The 19,723-nt window shown below is 41.3% G+C and overlaps 1 pseudogene across 1 annotated transcript in view; it reads right to left on the bottom strand.

The window, feature by feature from the left end:
* Positions 1–8,532, bottom strand: part of LOC144752085 (nicotinamide N-methyltransferase-like) — a 77,513-nt pseudogene extending 68,981 nt beyond the window's left edge. Inside the window, exons 1-2 of the transcript XR_013594023.1 lie at positions 8,397–8,532; positions 6,281–6,512 (exon numbers count right to left, since the gene is read on the bottom strand). The product of XR_013594023.1 is annotated as a nicotinamide N-methyltransferase-like (transcript). The remainder of the gene's footprint in view (positions 1–6,280; positions 6,513–8,396) is intronic.
* Between the last annotated feature and the right edge of the window lie 11,191 nt (positions 8,533–19,723).

The raw sequence follows: 19,723 nt of genomic DNA, 5'->3' as shown, positions 1-19,723 counted from the left end.
AGGAGGACCCTCTGCCGGACAGCACTGTGTATTTTGTTGATGGGTCCTCCACCATAGATCATGGAACAGGGATTAGGTACACAGATGCCGCAGTAGTCAGGGCCCAACAGCAGGAGTCCTCTGATTCCCTCGACATCTTACAGAAAATTACATTGCCTCCACACTACTCAGCCCAGGCTGCAGAATTGGTGGCACTAACTGCCGCTCTGCACCTCGGGGCTGAGGACCGCATCACAGTGTACTCAGACTCTGCATATGTCACAACAACGACACACTCAAGCATTCTGCACTGGAAAAGGCGCAGCTTTCTCAAATGAGATGGGACACCTGTATGCCACAAACAATTGCTGGAGGACTTGATTGAGGCCCTCACACTTCCCAACAAGGTATGTACAGCACACACGAATTGACAGGATTTTGTCTCCAGAGGTATTGCTCTGGCAGATTGGGCAGCAAAAGCTGCAGCCAGACCCCCCTCACCTTTCACTGAACATGATCCGTACAACGCCCCAATATTACTTGCCCAAGCTGTAACACCAGCAGAATAGACAACGACACATGAAGACAGTGAGCTCCAGCGCAGCACACAGGCAACTACAATGACACAGACACCAGCAATGACACTCTTGTCTCAGATGCTTCCTGCCAGATAGATAAAATGCAACAATATGATTCCCTTGCCCAACTGCACCTCAGAGAAATACAAGAAAGTGCACCACATCAAGAGAAAGAGCTATGGAAGAAGAGGGGAATACAGCAGGACACTGCTGATTTTATCTACAGACAGACCACTGCAAGTGGCACTGGACCAACTCCACCATCCCGCACACATCTCCCGAGATAACATGTCCACAACACTGCAAGCAGATTGGTTCATTCCCAATGCCCACAAACTAATACAACTCTTCGTTAATAATTGCCTCATCTGCCAACAGTATTCACCAAATCCAACGCTCAAAACAGTTGCTTCCACCATCCCCAAACCCTCTGGCCCTTTCAAAGAACTCCACCTCGATTATGTTGATATGATCGACCGATGCCAAAACTACCGATATCTCATTGTGGTAGTATGCCCATTCTCGCGATGGATCGAAACTGGACCATGCGTCCACTGCGATGCCAAAGCAGCAGCCACATTCCTACTGCGTGACGTCATATCACGCTTTGAAATTCCCGCGGCCATAAGAATGGACAATGGAAGTCATTTTTCAAACGCCATCTTCTCCTCCCTGACCACAATGCTAGGCATCAGACACAAACTAACATTTGCCTACCATCCACAAAGCAAAGGTATTTGCGAGCGCCTCAACGGCCTGCTCAAAAATAAAATAAGCAATATCAGCGCCACCATCGGTAAGAAATGGCTCTACTGCCTTCCACTTGCCCTCTACTCATTAAGAAACTCCCCAAGCTTGGATCACCACCTCACGCCCCACCAACTTGTCACCGGACGATCCATAAATGTAGCTGTCCCCTCCACCAGGCCCAAAACTGACAGTGAATCATCTTCAGAGATAGTTAAAGCTGAACTGTACGATTTTGTGTGCACACTAACCGCGCTACGCAGTTCCTTTCTGCCCAGGTGTTCAAAAGGAAGGTGAAGAGCTCCAACGATCCAGAGCTGCCACCTATTCGCCCTGGGACTCTGATCTTCGTCCGGAGGCACGTCAGGAAGTGGAAAGACCCCAAATTCCACGGTCCCTGTGCAGTGACTGATTCATCTCAAACTGCCGTCCGGATAGCTGAGCACAAGGCATGGATCCACAGGCGAGACGTCTGGCTCGCTCCTGCGCCTCCACAGCAATAGACAATGGACTGAGAGAGGAAAGTGACATGCCCATGGTCCCCCTGAATGAGGACAGCGGTTTCCCGTCCACTGAAGAAGAAGAAGAAGAAGGCACCCCGTGCTGTTCCGGGAATACAGCAGCCGTGATGCCAAGTTATGTACTCTTATCACATTTATGTTCTGTATCATTGTTGGAGTGGCACTAATAACTTTCAATTGGTGTGTCTATTTTCTTGCTGTAAAAAGTTTTAATGAGATAGGTAACAAAAATGCCTTAGCATCCACTGTTTCAGCCACTGTACCAGCAGTCACACTCAAACAGCAGACAGCAACACCCCGCACACTAGGTCCTGAACTCCCAGAAAATAGTACTGCTAGCAACACACACACTAGTGGGCAGCTTGAACTCTCACACTTCACCCCAGGGGAAAGGAATGGCTCATGGAATACAACTACAAACGTCACAGAGCAAGTGTCCCGCCAACGCCTTTCCCGCCGCCATAGAGCACGCCGATTTGCTATTGCCCCTTACAGAACAAAGCCCCTTGTCCCCCGCAAGCATGCAAACAACCAGAGGGCAGGGCACAAAACATTCCAACATCTTGTAAAGATACAAGAAGGCCTAGGGCCTATGCTAGACCTCCAACTATCAGTAAGAGATCATTCAGTCCACTCTTCCCTAGTAGACAACTCCTGGTATCGGGACATGACAGCAGTAGGGAAATCAAGAACAAATGATTCCTGTTATGTATGTTCATACATCCCCCATGCAGTAGGGGCTGATAGACTAACATTTCCTAAAGAAGTCCACCAACCCATTGTCATGTGCCTTCTGCACTTGTATCTTTGCTGCCTAGAGGGACAAATCCATATCAATACGGTGGAATTAGACACTAAAATGATGAATACCACAGTGTGGGACTATACCCCCATCATATACAAGATTCTCACTGGGACAACCGCCTTAACACAAATGATAAAGAATTGGCATCAGGCTAAATACCCAAATGCGCATTATTACGAGTCAATAGTAAGGAGGGAAGGATTTGCAGTGGTATCAGTACCCCCGGCCGAATACAACCCGACGGTAACACACGATGAAAGATTCTGTCCATGCCAGAATAGAACTGTGCTGAATATGCGAGCACAGCTTTTTGTAAAAGATAAATGGGTCCCTGTCCATACCATGTATTGCAGAGCAGCTTTCTTAGGCCCCCCTTGGGCTGGAGAAACAGACTGGGTGGGAGACATTGACTGGGATGTTGAGGAGAGCTGCGAAGACATTTGGAATAGGGAAGGGAAGAGATACACTTGGGATGGGGAAGGAATGACGGAGCACAAAAAAGCATTTAAACTAAAAAATCCTTCTCTTTGTTTCCTAGGTAATGGCTCTGTCTCTGTTGGGAGTAACACAGACTGTAATACCACGGACTTCAATATCGATATGCAGTTTGGCACCTCCGCATTATTGGACTACTACTGGGCTTATGGAGAACGCCTATATCTCCACCTACCTCCTCAGTGGCTCGGACTGTGCTCTTTGGTGATGTTGCATGAAGTACATCTGGTTGTGCCGGCATCGAATGCCTCCCACATACTGTCACACCCCTTGTAAGGAGACGTGACATTCCTCCACCGCCACCGGCGAACAGCGGAGTACTTCGCAGCCGAGGCTCTTGGTAAAGTTCCAGCAGAATTCCGCCTCTTCAACGAACCCCAACTTTTCTTCGGAGGAGCAGTTCCAATGTTCCAAACTCAGGCGAATGCTCGCTGGCTAGAAGTGACGCGCTATGAGGTCATGAAAGCCATCAAAAGCACCAAAGACGGACTAAATGCAATCAGGGAAGAACTGCGCCCATTGAGATTAATGGTTATGGAACATCGCTACTTCCTTGACATGCTGACTGCCAAAGATCGTGGTCTGTGTCATCAAATAGGAAAATCCTGCTGCACTTTTATACCAGGAAATGACGAGGATAACGGATTGATAGCAAGTGCCATTGAGGAGCTGACCAACTTGGGAAAAGACATGACCGATGAAGGAGGTGCCCCTGCGGACATTATTCCATCAGACTGGTTCAATCTTGATTGGATGCCTTCATGGCTCACAGCAATTTTGAAGTTAATGTTACCGATTGTTGGGAATCTCATAATACTGTGTTGCGCCTTTCAGATAGGGATCCATTGCATTAAAAGATTAAGTACCAAAGCCGTAGGGATGAATTATGCTGGCACAGGGATCTACCAGATAGCGAAGTATGAAGACATGGATCGAGTTCCCGGGGATGGGACGGGAGTACAATTAGAAATGAGCGAGATAGCTGCACCTGGCACCCACTATGACATAGCAACTGCTCCCCTCTTCCCCAAGGTAGAGACACCCTGAGCAAGAGCCCCATAGCAGCCCAGTATGAATGTCTGCTTAATGACCGAGATGCAGAATATGTCAAAATACTCCTTAGGTCAGATGGAGAAAGAGCGAAGAAAAAGAGCAGGTCCAAGGCACCTTTAAGTGTTATGTTAACAACATGCCCTGGATACTCCCACTGGCTGAAGGGTCGCCAAAATACTCAGTTAGGAGTATGTTCATAAATGAACAAGACGGGGTGATGATGAAGGGTTAAAATCACGCTCTACCATCTGATCACCCCAAAGAGCACTTGTTAGCTGCCTTGATAGCGAAAATGTCACACATGGGCCTATCAGAGAAAACCTGAAAATATGCTTAAAACCCTCAATTTTTGCTATGCATGATCAGCAAATTAGATCCCACAAAATCCCTGAATCCCGGGGTTATAGACCCAAGGCAAAGGCCAAAAAGACATGCCTTAGGCTAATAGTATGCCCTAGGCCACAATAATGTTAAAAATGCATTTCTACCGCACTGAAAAATAACGTGGTAGATTGGCCTGACGTGAAGTACAGTAATTTTCCACCACATCAAGACCAACGCCCTCATACACGTACACAAGACCTAGCTGGTGCAGATTGACACATCTCGGGGACTTTCCACTGAAGTTCTCACACTGTTCTGCGGTCAAGCATGGCCAGCCAACCATTAGGACACCCGACCGCCCCCACTGTCCTAGGACAATGCGGTTAAGCCACTTGCGTCATAAAGTACGTCAGGACAGTGTCAGTTCTGTGTTTTCAGGTATAAAAGATTCACCATCACAATTAGAAGGCACAACTTTCCAAGCTGACTCTTTGGGTCGTTCTCCGGTTGACCGACTATCTGATTTGGGACACGCAAACCTACTCTACTAGGTGATGCCTTCCTGAATGAGATAGCAGCCTAAAACACTCTTAATTATCTCAACTTGCTAAGTGCTTTTTCATCCATACGCAATTCCTTGCATTAGTTAAAGGTAATTTTTAGCATAATAGGGTTCTTTCCCCGAGGTAGGTGTCTTATGGCACTAGGCCTGATAGAAATGTACTTTGTATAATCAAGTTGAAATTCTATTATGGCCTTTTAAGAATCTTAACCTCTGATGTTTTATTCTTGCTTAAATATTTGAACCTGCAATGATGGTCCTCTTCAGGGAAAGTGTGTGAAGACAACGTATTTTCTTGTACGGGGTTTAATGTCTTCGTAACGTTTCCTCTTTACACTGAAGGTCATCTTTTAATAGATAGTCACTTCTGTTTGCATAGCAATACTTTTTAGGGACTATTGATTTCTCGCACACTTTCTGGCAGAGTGAAGCCAGTGTTTTTTTAGGAATGTTCTTTAGCAATATGCTTTATTGATATACATGTTTTTTAAGAAAAATAAACGTGCCACTCTAACTTGAAAAGTCGTCATTTCACGTTATTGCTCTTTCTTCTACCAGTGCCTGATTGAGATGATTATCCAGATCACAGTGAACGTGGCCACATCCTCGAGGGGGCTCGAAAGGGCCTCTTCTCACCCTCTCTCATGAGACAAATTTGATTGGGAGATTTGTGTTTGATGTCTACTTGGCAAGCCAGATACCTGACAAATGTAGCTTTTGGTATCTGACAGATAGATTAAGACTACAACTGTGGTCACAAACCATTGTTACATTTAATTGTGAATTTCAAATGGGAGGGAGAGTCTCTTTCATGCTTTTAATTGTGATTTGCAAGGAGTCACAAACAGGATTTTTGCAAGCTGGAATGGCTTTACTAACTCATACAATTATTTCAATACATTGCATTCTAGATTTAGCTAATTCTGTCCACACACAATGCACTGATCTACAAACTGCCAGTGTTTGATGAATGTATTTAATATAGGGAATATACATTTGTTTTACTGCACACGTTTAATTAAACAATGAACAAACTCAAAGGACCAACATATATTCCATGGCTCAATGCATAACCAAACAACATATGTTTGAATCCAGTAATAGTTCACACCTTTCAGTATCGTGATTGCATGTTTACTTCCCCAGACTCCTTTTATGGAATGCCAGCAGGATTCAAAGATATTATGAAAATCAAGTGGAGTAAAATGCCACATACCCGAAGAGAAGGTTTTGCACATAAGAGGAATTATCTGTCTACTCGTATCATCAAGGAAGGCAGATTCCTTCCCAAGGAATGCCTCCATTAACAATGATGGCTCGAAATATTGCTCGTGGAACTCTTTCAGATCAGAAAAGGAGGCCATTTTGTTTGTTCCGTGTACTCAAACTTTACTCCTTCGATGTGAGAAGATGGAAAACTTTTTATCAGCAAAATATCCTAAAATGTCCTAAAATGCAAATTAAGGGCAAACAGAGAGAACTCAGAATGTATGCAATGTAAACCTCATTAAAGATTAATTCCTTTTAATCACTGCCAACCTGTGTCTGTTAACAGTTTATCACTGAATAAAGTAGTTCTTTGGTATTCTTCTCTTTGCTAATATTTATGCTTTGAAGCCTGGTACATGTAATGCTGCTAACAGAAAGTTGTGCGCTGTAACAGGAATAACAACCAAAGTAAAAAATCCATTATATTTAATTGTTCATAATGTATAGTGAATATGGTTTTAGTTGCAAAATGTGTTTCTTGTTGATATAGTAGGAATCCCTGTATACCTTCTGCAGAGACTACCAACAATACAAAATTCAGTGGCAAGACTCATCCTTGGCCTCCCTAGACAGTTTAACATCAACCCACACCTCAAGAAGGTACTCTGGTTCATAGTCCAGAAGAAATACCAGTTCAAGATGTTGACCCTCGCATACCAAGTGCACAATGAAGGACTAGCATACATCAACAAATGAATGGCCTTGCACCAACCGACCAGACACCTGACATCCTGCTCCCTCTTCCTCACAGATACTCCCCAGACCCGGAAAGCAAACATTGTCACTGGGAAACCAAAGCCTGGAACAACCTTCCCATGCGCCTTATCACTGCGTCATCCTTATGGAAAATCAGGAAAGGGCACAAGACCTGGCTGTTTGAATGAATAGAGCACCACAAGCCCGCTACAAACTCCATCGCCATGAGAGCCTTGTGGGTGATTTGCTGCACTTAACAAATCCTGAATAATTGATTGATTCACTTTTGTGTGCAATCCATTTTTGATATGTTAAGTATTTTATCAGCCTATCAGAATTTATAATAAAGAACAAAAGGCTCTTGAAAAATATTTCTGAAAGTTGAGCACCAATTTTGTTTGTCGACTAAATCATATTTTTCAAATCAATCTATATATCATTATTTTGGTTGACAAAATTGCCATTTGAGAATGCACGTTGTAGGGACACTCTATTAATGTTCATTCAGCTGGTTGCAATTTCCCGGTCTCTGTAACTGGCTGCAAACAATTCATCCCACAAGGGACAGTAGACCACTATCCCTGTGTAGCATTCTCAAACGGGAAAACCTTTAATAAAGCAAAAAAGTTCTTTAAAGCAAACAAAGCTCTTTTAAAAGAATTAAAGTTTCACATTTTGTAAACCTTTAAAAGGAGAAGGCAATGATTTGCTCCCCCTAATGCAGCCAGCACCATACGCTTCCTTAAATAACTGATCCTAATGGTATAATGTGGCCCCAGGTGGTTAGGGTTAAAGTGAAAAATATTTTTGCAAAATTATCACAGATGTTAACACTATTCCATGCAGTTCTCCCTTGTGTAACTTTAATTGTTTTGTTTACAAACGTTCTATATATATGTGATTGAGATGTCAAGAAATGTATGTTTAAATTGTATTTTATGTATGTATGTATTGGATGTATGTTATATTTTCTCACACTTTTAAGAAGATTAAGAAAGTAGTCACTCTTAACTTAAAGTATTTCTGCAGCACACAAGAGTAATAAAGTGAAAACACAAAACAAGAAAATATAGTTAGAACAATAGAGTCAATTGAAATCTTTTTGTTTACTCTAAACAATAAAAATCCAATCAGTAGAAATAGAGTGATACATTTGTAGAGTTTAAGGTTCAAAATAACACCTAAAGCCCATCCAGGACTAACTCAGACTGCTTCAAGGTGAGGTATTGATGTCTCTATAGCTCTGAACACTTTGCCAGCTAGCCCTTGGAGACACTTCTAGTAGTCTAGGGTGTAGATGCAGGGCTCAACTGTAGAGCTGGCCTCTAGGGTTCAAGGCAAACAGCAGCCAGTAAAACTGTACTTACAGGTACGGCAGGAGACTAGTGGAGTGAATATCAGGACACATCAGCAAGTAGGTCTCTGAGAGTCCTTCTAAAGGTCCGGCAGTGAATTGAAGATTGGGTCTGAAGTTCTTACTTTTTCAGCATTGTGCCCTGTTCCTAGAATGTGGGAGAGGTTTTTGGTTAGGTTATTTGAAGTTCTTGGAGTTTCTTGACTCCCCTGCCCTGACTCGAAGCTGGCTTCAGTGAAAATTCAGAGTCATCAGGCCTATTGTGAGGAGACAGGACCTAGCCTAACCAGGTACAAGTGAGGCTGTGCTCAGCTCCGCCTCCCATTCTGCCAGTTGGTGGCCCAATGAGGCTGCTTGGGAGGAATACACAAAGTCTAAGTCTCAGTTACACTCAGTCATGTGACTCAAGTTAGGCTACAGACACAAATGGCTAAGGGCAGGAAAACTCATACCTTCTAAAAGTGACATTTTCAAAATTGTAATGGGAATCCAATGTTACCATTAAATAGGTTTAGAACATAACAAATCTAGAATGTCTTGTATTGGTTGGCTTCTTAAGCTTGTTTACCCTCAGAATAGTTGCTTCTTCACCTCCTGTTTTTGACCTATTTTCATTGTTTTTAGGACTGTAGGCACCCTACCACTGCTATAACGTGCTAAAGTGCATATGCTCTCCATGTAAATGGTGTTTATGCATTGTTTTTTCCATATGATCTCATATGCTACTAAGTCCCTAGTACTTTCAAATGGTTCTCAGTCCTGCCACTGCACTGTCTATGTGCAGTGTGTAACTGCCATGTTGGCCTTGTGAGTGCTGCCACTTGTCAGGCCCTAACTTTCCCTTTCTTTCATGTAAGGCATCCCTCGGTAGCCCCACGGTAGCCCATTGGGAAGGGTGCAGTGTATGTCAAAGATGGGACATGTACTATTGTGTTTTATATGTTCTGATAGTGAAATACTGTGTATTTTGTTTTTCGCTATTGAAAGGCTATCTGTCCCATAGGATAATATAGGAGTTGCCTTTCAACACCTTACAAGCATAACTTATATTGGGACAAGATATAGAAATGGAGTTCAGGCATCCTGAACTCAGAATTAAAAAATACATCTTTTATTGAAGAATATTTTTATATTGTTTGTTTAAAAATGTCACTTTTAAAAAGTAGGCATTTTCTTGCTTGACCATCGTGTGTCCCTCTGCCTTTTGTGTATTTACAGTCTGGGTTTGCTGTGACTGGAGTTGGGGATGTGAATTCACACTAGACAGACACAAGGGGAGGGGGTTGAGGTTCGGTCTGGGTGGTGAACTTAGCTCTGTTCACAGAGTTTGCAGAGTTTTCTGTACATCGCACTCCGCAGAGTTCACAGAGTGCATAAAACTCCGCTACTCGACGTGCAGCTGAGTTTTTTCCCCACTCACTTTTAAAAAATTTTTTTTTTTTAATTGAGAGTTCAAATATAACAATTCCGTACAAGAGACAAGACATATTTGAAATCCAATTAATACAATACAGAAGCAAAGAATATTGAAAACAACCATACAATTTTTCATTATAACATTTAAATTATAAAGTGCAAAATTGTGTACGAGCAAGCAGGCAATCGTCTTTCACTAATATTCAAAAGATATTTTTATAATTAAAACAATACAAAGCCTTTAAATTCCCTGTGAGAATTCTCAGTTCATTTTTCATAGCTAGATTTGTAAAGTGCATCGTGCATATACAAAATGATCTTAATAGACCAATTTTAAATCCGATTAAATAGTAACAAGGCAAATTTAAGGATCAAACCCACTCCAAAATTTATCATATTTTTTCAGAGCCCCTGATCTTAGAGCGTATTTTCTTTCCCTATCCTGGATTCGGAGTAATTCTGTCTTCCATGCTTGGAAGGATGGGACAAGATCTGTTTTCCAGGACTGTAATATAAGGGATTTAGCTATTAAAGAAGCTATAAAAAGGGACTCATCATGTTGGGTATGAATAGAAGAGCAACCTGTGACGGAAATTAATTAATCCAATACAATATTAGTTTTAAGGACAATTGAGAGATATTTTTCTATTTCCTTCCATAATACCTGGATTTTGGGGCATTCCCAAACAATGGGGCCGATTAGGATGGCGGACGGACTTGCGTCCGTCCGCCATCCCAGAGGTGGAGGGACCGTCCACATGGACTGCGGAGGTCCCTCCATGCAAATCAGGATGTGACCGCCACCCTGGTGGTCACATCCTGGATATTTAACATTGCGGCGGTTGCTGCTTCAAGCAGCACCCGCCGCAATGTTAAAAGTGCATGTGTAACATTTACATGCACAAAGCGGCAGGCACCATGCGGTGCCTGCTGCTTTGTGCATGTAAATGCTGGGGGGTACCATAGGTACCCCCCATGTGCACCCCCCACCCGCCTACGCCCTGGGGGCCCGCAACGGGCCCCCAAAAGCAAAAGTACACATGCTTTTCCACGGCGGAAAAACCGCCGCGGAAGAGCATGTTTACTAATGCTTCCTAATTTGGCTGACGGTGTCTGATAGACACTAACTGTTTAGCGGATAGATGCACAGCTATTTAATTGAAAAAGTTGAAATGAGGATCAAAAGTCTCTTGTAGTTTTATAGGTGCTCACCAAGGTGGCGTCGAGGGCCCAACGACGTCAGGCTAGATACTGAAACGTGAGGCCAGAGAATCTCTGGTCTCATCCCTTAGTTGGCACACAAACTGTTGTCCCTCCTTGAAAACAAGAAAGTGACTTCCATTCAATGTTCATTATAGTTCATATTTATTCCATATTAAAGTTCTCTTTTTGTTTTTTTTCAAAACTCATTGATGGTTTTAAACAATCATTTGCAGCGTTAATCTTTTAAGCACTGTCTTTCAAGGCGTGTCCAATGCATTTCGGGCATTTTTGCTATGCCCTTCATCAGGGAATTGACACTAAAAACAACAATATACATATGTATTAGAATCGTAGTAAATGATATGTCAAGCATCATGTAAAATCAAACTTTTTACAAAACATATTGGTAAGTGATTAAAGGAGAAGATAAAGCAAACGAACGATAAACCATCTTATAACATTACGTGTCCAAAAACATTCTAATGGCTACCTATATACATAGAGGTTTGGAAAACGACGTCTCACTTACGTGCTTCTTGTAAGCAGTTATGTGAAAAATCTAAAGGAAAAGTACATGAAACGGTGTTACACTCCGTGGTATGAAAAACCACATTCTACTGGGTGCAGTGTATTGAGATGGTGAAAACTAACCTGAGCGGATACGTCAATGTGCTTAGGTCCGATGTTTGTTTCCTGCAAAACGCCGGCGGGAAACCTTCGTTTGCCGCGCTTCTTAAATTCAAATGGGGGAGTATCACAGGTGTGCTCGCGGTCTCATGAACAGAGTAAACAGACTAAACTTAACAGTTTAAGCTGTTCGTATCGGGGTTTTCGGTTAGAAGCTTCAAACCATTGTGTTTAACATTACCAAAAAAACATGGTAATGTAGTGTATAAAATGCTAACGAAATGTAATGTGAATTTCAAAAAAAGTTAAAAAAGTAATAAAAGAAATTTGGGCCATGTAAATCTAAACCCAACATGGGATCGAACCCAGGTCTGTGAGGATGTAAGCGCAAACAACTAACCAGATGGCTACGTTAAACGGTGTTAAGATATGCTGTTTTTAGGCAGTGTCAACATGCTAATGAACGGGAATACACACAATAACATCACAAACAGGTATTTAGAGCAATTAAATCATAAGTAACAGGAAAATTCAATTCTTTCGTTGAGACCCATAGGCTTCTGGGTCGATAATTTGTGGATCCAATAGTTCTCTCTCCGGAGCAGAAATTTGTTATTGTCTCTTCCTTCTTGTTTTGTGACTGTCTCAAGAATGATAAACTTGATTTGAGATACATTATGTTGAGCTTCAACGAAATGCGATGATAGAGCTGACTTGGAATTTTTGAGTCTGATATTGGACTTATGTTCCGTGAGTCGAACCTTCATGCGGCGCTCGGTTTTCCCAACGTATAACTTCCCACATGGGCATTTGATTCCGTATATTAAGTTACTGGAGTCACAGGTGGCATTAACATGTAGTTTGATGGAGTTGCCATATCTCGGATGTTGGATTGAATTACCTTTAATAATATTATTGCAATTGCCGCAATTTAAACAGGGTCTAGTTCCATGGAATGAAATGCTCTCTTTAGGTTTAAGTTGTACCATTTCACCTAAATTTCTGGCCCTGGTATAGGCAAATATTGGTGATTGGTTAAAAGAGTTCCCAAAGTCAGGTTCTAAGTTCAGGATTGACCAGTGTTTCATAATACTTTGTTTGAATTTCCTGCTAGAAGTCGAGTATTTAGAGACTACCACCGTCCGTGTTTGTTCAGGTTTGTTGGTTGGTGTTAATAACTTGTCTCTATCAGTCTCCACAATCCTCTTTTTCGTATCTTCTATTAAAGATTTGGGATAACCTCTGTTGGTGAACTTTTTGGACATTTCATTAAGTCTCACTGTCAAGGTAGTTGAATCTGACGAAATTCTTTTAACTCTCGCCATCTGAGAGTACGGTAAGTTCCGTATCAGGTTAGGTTCATGGAAGCTGGAATGTAATAACATATTATTCCTGTCTGTGGGCTTCACGTACAGATCAGTGACGAAGCCTTGTGGAGTTGCACTAACTTTCACATCAAGAAAGTTAACCGAGGTATCTGAGATCTCCCAGGTTAATTGAAGTCGTTGATCAATGGTATTGAATTTGTTAAGTTGCATTCTTAGCGACTCTTCAGTGTCAGTCCAGACGATGAAATAATCATCGATGTATCGAGTTATCATTTTGAGGTGTTTAGTCCAATCACTATTATTGAGAATGTGTTGTGTTTCATACCATTGCATAAAAATATTCGCATACACAGGGGCTGCTGAATTGCCCATTGCCATCCCTGTAAGTTGTTGGTACCATTCATCTTTCACTCTAAAATAGCTGTGGTACAAGGTGAAGTACATCAGTTCCATAAGGAACAGTTGAAAGTCTTGATCTAGATCGGTCTTCAAGAGAGCTGCTTCTATTGCTTCAATCCCCATGTCGTGTGGGATGCTGGTATACAGACTGCAGACGTCTGCCGTACATAATATCAACTTCTCAGTTGGATCCACTGGTAATTTACGTAATTTGAGTAAAAAGTCGGTTGTGTCCTTGATATATGTTTGCATTTTTTGTACTGAGGGTTGTAAGTATTTATCAATCAGTTGTCCTATGGGTTGATGCAAGCTGCCTATAGTAGAGACTATGGGTCTCATGGGTGGGTTTTTCAAATCCTTGTGTATCTTGGGTAGCATTCTTAAGGATGGACTTTTGGGGTTGACGGTCGTGAGAAAGTTTTTAGTTCTTTCTGTGATTGTACCATGTCGCGATGCTCGTTCAATGATGTTCCTCAAGGTAGTTGAATATTCCATGGTGGGGTTACAAATTAGTTTGCTGTAAGTATTCAGATCGCTGACGTGTTCCATTACTTTGGCATCATACATGTTAGTGTTCATAATAACGATTGCTCCCCCCTTGTCTGCTTTAGTGCAGATGATTTGATCATTCTCTGCAAGTTTTTTCAAAGTATCAAGGTCTTTTTGTGTAATATTTCTGGATTTTGGTTTGATGTGTTTGAGTTTATTAAGATCTTGTTTAACTAAATTCTCAAATAAATCCAATGTCTTGTGGCTCATTGGTGCTTGGAATGAGCTTTGTGGACGTAAGCCCAACAGTTGATCTTTATCTTGTAATGGACGTTCAGGTACAACGTTGTCGAAGAAATGTCTGAGTCTCAGTTTTCGCATGAGCTTGAAGAAGCTCACTTCAAGTTCCAGATGGTCCGTGGAAGTTGTGGGTACGAATGACGTACCTTTCTGTAATAATTCCAATTCATAAATGTTAAGATTTTGGTCGCTAATGTTGATGACAAGTTGTTCTGAGGTTAAGTCTTTTTGGGTTTCTTCTCCTTTTCCTTGGTTGTGGCAGTCGTGCTGCGAGTATTTGGAGGATCCCTTTCCTTCTCTTTTTCCTTTTCTCTTCCCTCGCCGGGGTCTCCTCTTTGAGATTGGCCCTGTTCTAAAAAAGGGCTACTGTCGGGAGTCTTGCTGGTAGTGGGTTCCACTGTGGAGGTTTGCTCCTGTGGTGTGCGTGTTGGTTGTTGCTTTCGTGACTTTTGACTGGATTCACTCTCGGTGGATGAAGTGTCAGTATTCGAGTTGTGAGGACGATTTCTGCGTTTTTGAGCATAGATGTCAGCCCACGGTGGAAATTCAGGAAGTGTCCACAGAACTTTCCACACTGATGTCTGAAGATGATCTCAAAACGACCTTAGAGGATATCAAAACGCAATTAGACCGCCATTCTAGAGAGATCAATGAACGTAAAATACGTAAGTTCAAGCGGGACACCTTGGATTACAGACTGGGAGAGGTCTATTCGTGGGCTGACATCTATCCCGACAGTAGCCCTTTTTTAGAACAGGGCCAATCTCAAAGAGGAGACCCCGGCGAGGGAAGAGAAAAGGAAAAAGAGAAGGAAAGGGATCCTCCAAATACTCGCAGCACGACTGCCACAACCAAGGAAAAGGAGAAGAAACCCAAAAAGACTTAACCTCAGAACAACTTGTCATCAACATTAGCGACCAAAATCTTAACATTTATGAATTGGAATTATTACAGAAAGGTACGTCATTCGTACCCACAACTTCCACGGACCATCTGGAACTTGAAGTGAGCTTCTTCAAGCTCATGCGAAAACTGAGACTCAGACATTTCTTCGACAACGTTGTACCTGAACGTCCATTACAAGATAAAGATCAACTGTTGGGCTTACGTCCACAAAGCTCATTCCAAGCACCAATGAGCCACAAGACATTGGATTTATTTGAGAATTTAGTTAAACAAGATCTTAATAAACTCAAACACATCAAACCAAAATCCAGAAATATTACACAAAAAGACCTTGATACTTTGAAAAAACTTGCAGAGAATGATCAAATCATCTGCACTAAAGCAGACAAGGGGGGAGCAATCGTTATTATGAACACTAACATGTATGATGCCAAAGTAATGGAACACGTCAGCGATCTGAATACTTACAGCAAACTAATTTGTAACCCCACCATGGAATATTCAACTACCTTGAGGAACATCATTGAACGAGCATCGCGACATGGTACAATCACAGAAAGAACTAAAAACTTTCTCACGACCGTCAACCCCAAAAGTCCATCCTTAAGAATGCTACCCAAGATACACAAGGATTTGAAAAACCCACCCATGAGACCCATAGTCTCTACTATAGGCAGCTTGCATCAACCCATAGGACAACTGATTGATAAATACTTACAACCCTCAGTACAAAAAATGCAAACATATATCAAGGACACAACCGACTTTTTACTCAAATTACGTAAATTACCAGTGGATCCAACTGAGAAGTTGATATTATGTACGGCAGACGTCTGCAGTCTGTATACCAGCATCCCACACGACATGGGGATTGAAGCAATAGAAGCAGCTCTCTTGAAGACCGATCTAGATCAAGACTTTCAACTGTTCCTTATGGAACTGATGTACTTCACCTTGTACCACAGCTATTTTAGAGTGAAAGATGAATGGTACCAACAACTTACAGGGATGGCAATGGGCAATTCAGCAGCCCCTGTGTATGCGAATATTTTTATGCAATGGTATGAAACACAACACATTCTCAATAATAGTGATTGGACTAAACACCTCAAAATGATAACTCGATACATCGATGATTATTTCATCGTCTGGACTGACACTGAAGAGTCGCTAAGAATGCAACTTAACAAATTCAATACCATTGATCAACGACTTCAATTAACCTGGGAGATCTCAGATACCTCGGTTAACTTTCTTGATGTGAAAGTTAGTGCAACTCCACAAGGCTTCGTCACTGATCTGTACGTGAAGCCCACAGACAGGAATAATATGTTATTACATTCCAGCTTCCATGAACCTAACCTGATACGGAACTTACCGTACTCTCAGATGGCGAGAGTTAAAAGAATTTCGTCAGATTCAACTACCTTGACAGTGAGACTTAATGAAATGTCCAAAAAGTTCACCAACAGAGGTTATCCCAAATCTTTAATAGAAGATACGAAAAAGAGGATTGTGGAGACTGATAGAGACAAGTTATTAACACCAACCAACAAACCTGAACAAACACGGACGGTGGTAGTCTCTAAATACTCGACTTCTAGCAGGAAATTCAAACAAAGTATTATGAAACACTGGTCAATCCTGAACTTAGAACCTGACTTTGGGAACTCTTTTAACCAATCACCAATATTTGCCTATACCAGGGCCAGAAATTTAGGTGAAATGGTACAACTTAAACCTAAAGAGAGCATTTCATTCCATGGAACTAGACCCTGTTTAAATTGCGGCAATTGCAATAATATTATTAAAGGTAATTCAATCCAACATCCGAGATATGGCAACTCCATCAAACTACATGTTAATGCCACCTGTGACTCCAGTAACTTAATATACGGAATCAAATGCCCATGTGGGAAGTTATACGTTGGGAAAACCGAGCGCCGCATGAAGGTTCGACTCACGGAACATAAGTCCAATATCAGACTCAAAAATTCCAAGTCAGCTCTATCATCGCATTTCGTTGAAGCTCAACATAATGTATCTCAAATCAAGTTTATCATTCTTGAGACAGTCACAAAACAAGAAGGAAGAGACAATAACAAATTTCTGCTCCGGAGAGAGAACTATTGGATCCACAAATTATCGACCCAGAAGCCTATGGGTCTCAACGAAAGAATTGAATTTTCCTGTTACTTATGATTTAATTGCTCTAAATACCTGTTTGTGATGTTATTGTGTGTATTCCCGTTCATTAGCATGTTGACACTGCCTAAAAACAGCATATCTTAACACCGTTTAACGTAGCCATCTGGTTAGTTGTTTGCGCTTACATCCTCACAGACCTGGGTTCGATCCCATGTTGGGTTTAGATTTACATGGCCCAAATTTCTTTTATTACTTTTTTAACTTTTTTTGAAATTCACATTACATTTCGTTAGCATTTTATACACTACATTACCATGTTTTTTTGGTAATGTTAAACACAATGGTTTGAAGCTTCTAACCGAAAACCCCGATACGAACAGCTTAAACTGTTAAGTTTAGTCTGTTTACTCTGTTCATGAGACCGCGAGCACACCTGTGATACTCCCCCATTTGAATTTAAGAAGCGCGGCAAACGAAGGTTTCCCGCCGGCGTTTTGCAGGAAACAAACATCGGACCTAAGCACATTGACGTATCCGCTCAGGTTAGTTTTCACCATCTCAATACACTGCACCCAGTAGAATGTGGTTTTTCATACCACGGAGTGTAACACCGTTTCATGTACTTTTCCTTTAGATTTTTCACATAACTGCTTACAAGAAGCACGTAAGTGAGACGTCGTTTTCCAAACCTCTATGTATATAGGTAGCCATTAGAATGTTTTTGGACACGTAATGTTATAAGATGGTTTATCGTTCGTTTGCTTTATCTTCTCCTTTAATCACTTACCAATATGTTTTGTAAAAAGTTTGATTTTACATGATGCTTGACATATCATTTACTACGATTCTAATACATATGTATATTGTTGTTTTTAGTGTCAATTCCCTGATGAAGGGCATAGCAAAAATGCCCGAAATGCATTGGACACGCCTTGAAAGACAGTGCTTAAAAGATTAACGCTGCAAATGATTGTTTAAAACCATCAATGAGTTTTGAAAAAAAACAAAAAGAGAACTTTAATATGGAATAAATATGAACTATAATGAACATTGAATGGAAGTCACTTTCTTGTTTTCAAGGAGGGACAACAGTTTGTGTGCCAACTAAGGGATGAGACCAGAGATTCTCTGGCCTCACGTTTCAGTCTGATAGACACTGCCAGCCAAAGGAGAGCTTTTCCGCCGCGGTTGTAATCCGACCGCGGCAGAAAAGCAGCGGACAGAATCCAAGACCCACCAGCCATCGTAATGCGGCGGTGGGTCTTTGGTGACTCCGCAGATGATTTTCCGCCTCCTCCGGGCCGGAGGTGGCTTCCGCCGCCCCGGAGGAGGCGGAAAATCCTCTATCATAATCGGCCCCTAAGTGTTTCCACGCGCCTTTTCCTTCACATCGGAAGTATTTGTCGGCTACTTGGGGGAAAATATTATGCAAAAAGGACGGAGTTCTATATATTAACCATTTATTAAAGAATTGCATACGTTTAAAATTTGCTCCTCAAAAAATGGTTTTATTAAATTTATTTATTTTGTCTCATACCTGTTGATTAATTGTAATATCTTCCCTCTTTTTCCATCTTTCAGTAATCTTGCTGTAAAAGTCCTGATCTTTACCTTCTCTTAGTGTTTTAATCCAAATACTCATTTTCTTTTGTGTTTTGTTGTTAAGGATAGTGGAAATATTTTCTTTCATGAATAAATTTCCTATAGTGAGTTCTCTAAGTTTTGGATTTATCCTGATAAACGACCAATTCAGCATACAGTGCGAATGGATTAACTGACTATTGATTTCATCCCAGAATTTCCATCTGTTGCCCAACATGAAGTCTTCAATTTTCTCAAAGCCATTCTCCTTCCAAATAGTTAATATATATTTGTCCATACATCCAGCATCTCCCAAGCTAAAATTCATTACATTTGTCTTGTTGCTAAAATTAGGTAATCCATAGAATTTAAAAAACTGAGTTTTCACCTTAAAGATCCACTGCAGGGATTTATAGCGTACTTTTTTTGGATCTTTAGTGATTCTGACTGGGTCATAGATTTTCAATTCCAACAACATCCCTTTAATAAAAAAATCATCCGACTCATGGAAATCTAAAACAGTAAACCTGTGACTATAATGTGCAAAAGACGCAAAATAATATTCTCTAATATTTGGGAGGGACAGCCCTCCTTGTGTAGATGATAAATACAAAGTGCTCAGTGCAAGTCTGGGAGATTTTTTTGCCCATAAGAAAGAAGAAATCAGAGCTTCTACATTTTTAAAATAAGAGGCCTGGATTGCGCAGGGAATTGCACTAAAAAGGAAATTAAAAAGGGATTATACCGACATCCGAATTAGCGATGCCCGCCCTATTATAGACAGGGGTAACAAATTCCAACGGTCTAAGAGTGAGGCCACCTTTTTTAATAAAGGTAAAAAATTATGTACAAAAAGGTCATCTAGGCTATCCGATACAAATATTCCAAGATATCTTTTTGGATCCATGTTATATATCCACCTGAATTCTGGAGCTAAAGTGTC

This window comes from Lissotriton helveticus, chromosome 4_2 (genome assembly GCF_964261635.1).
Source record: "Lissotriton helveticus chromosome 4_2, aLisHel1.1, whole genome shotgun sequence".
In the NCBI taxonomy this organism is placed as follows: Eukaryota; Metazoa; Chordata; class Amphibia; order Caudata; family Salamandridae; genus Lissotriton; species Lissotriton helveticus.
The sequence above is the reverse complement of the archived record's forward strand: the minus strand, read 5'-3'. Positions and strand labels throughout refer to the sequence as shown.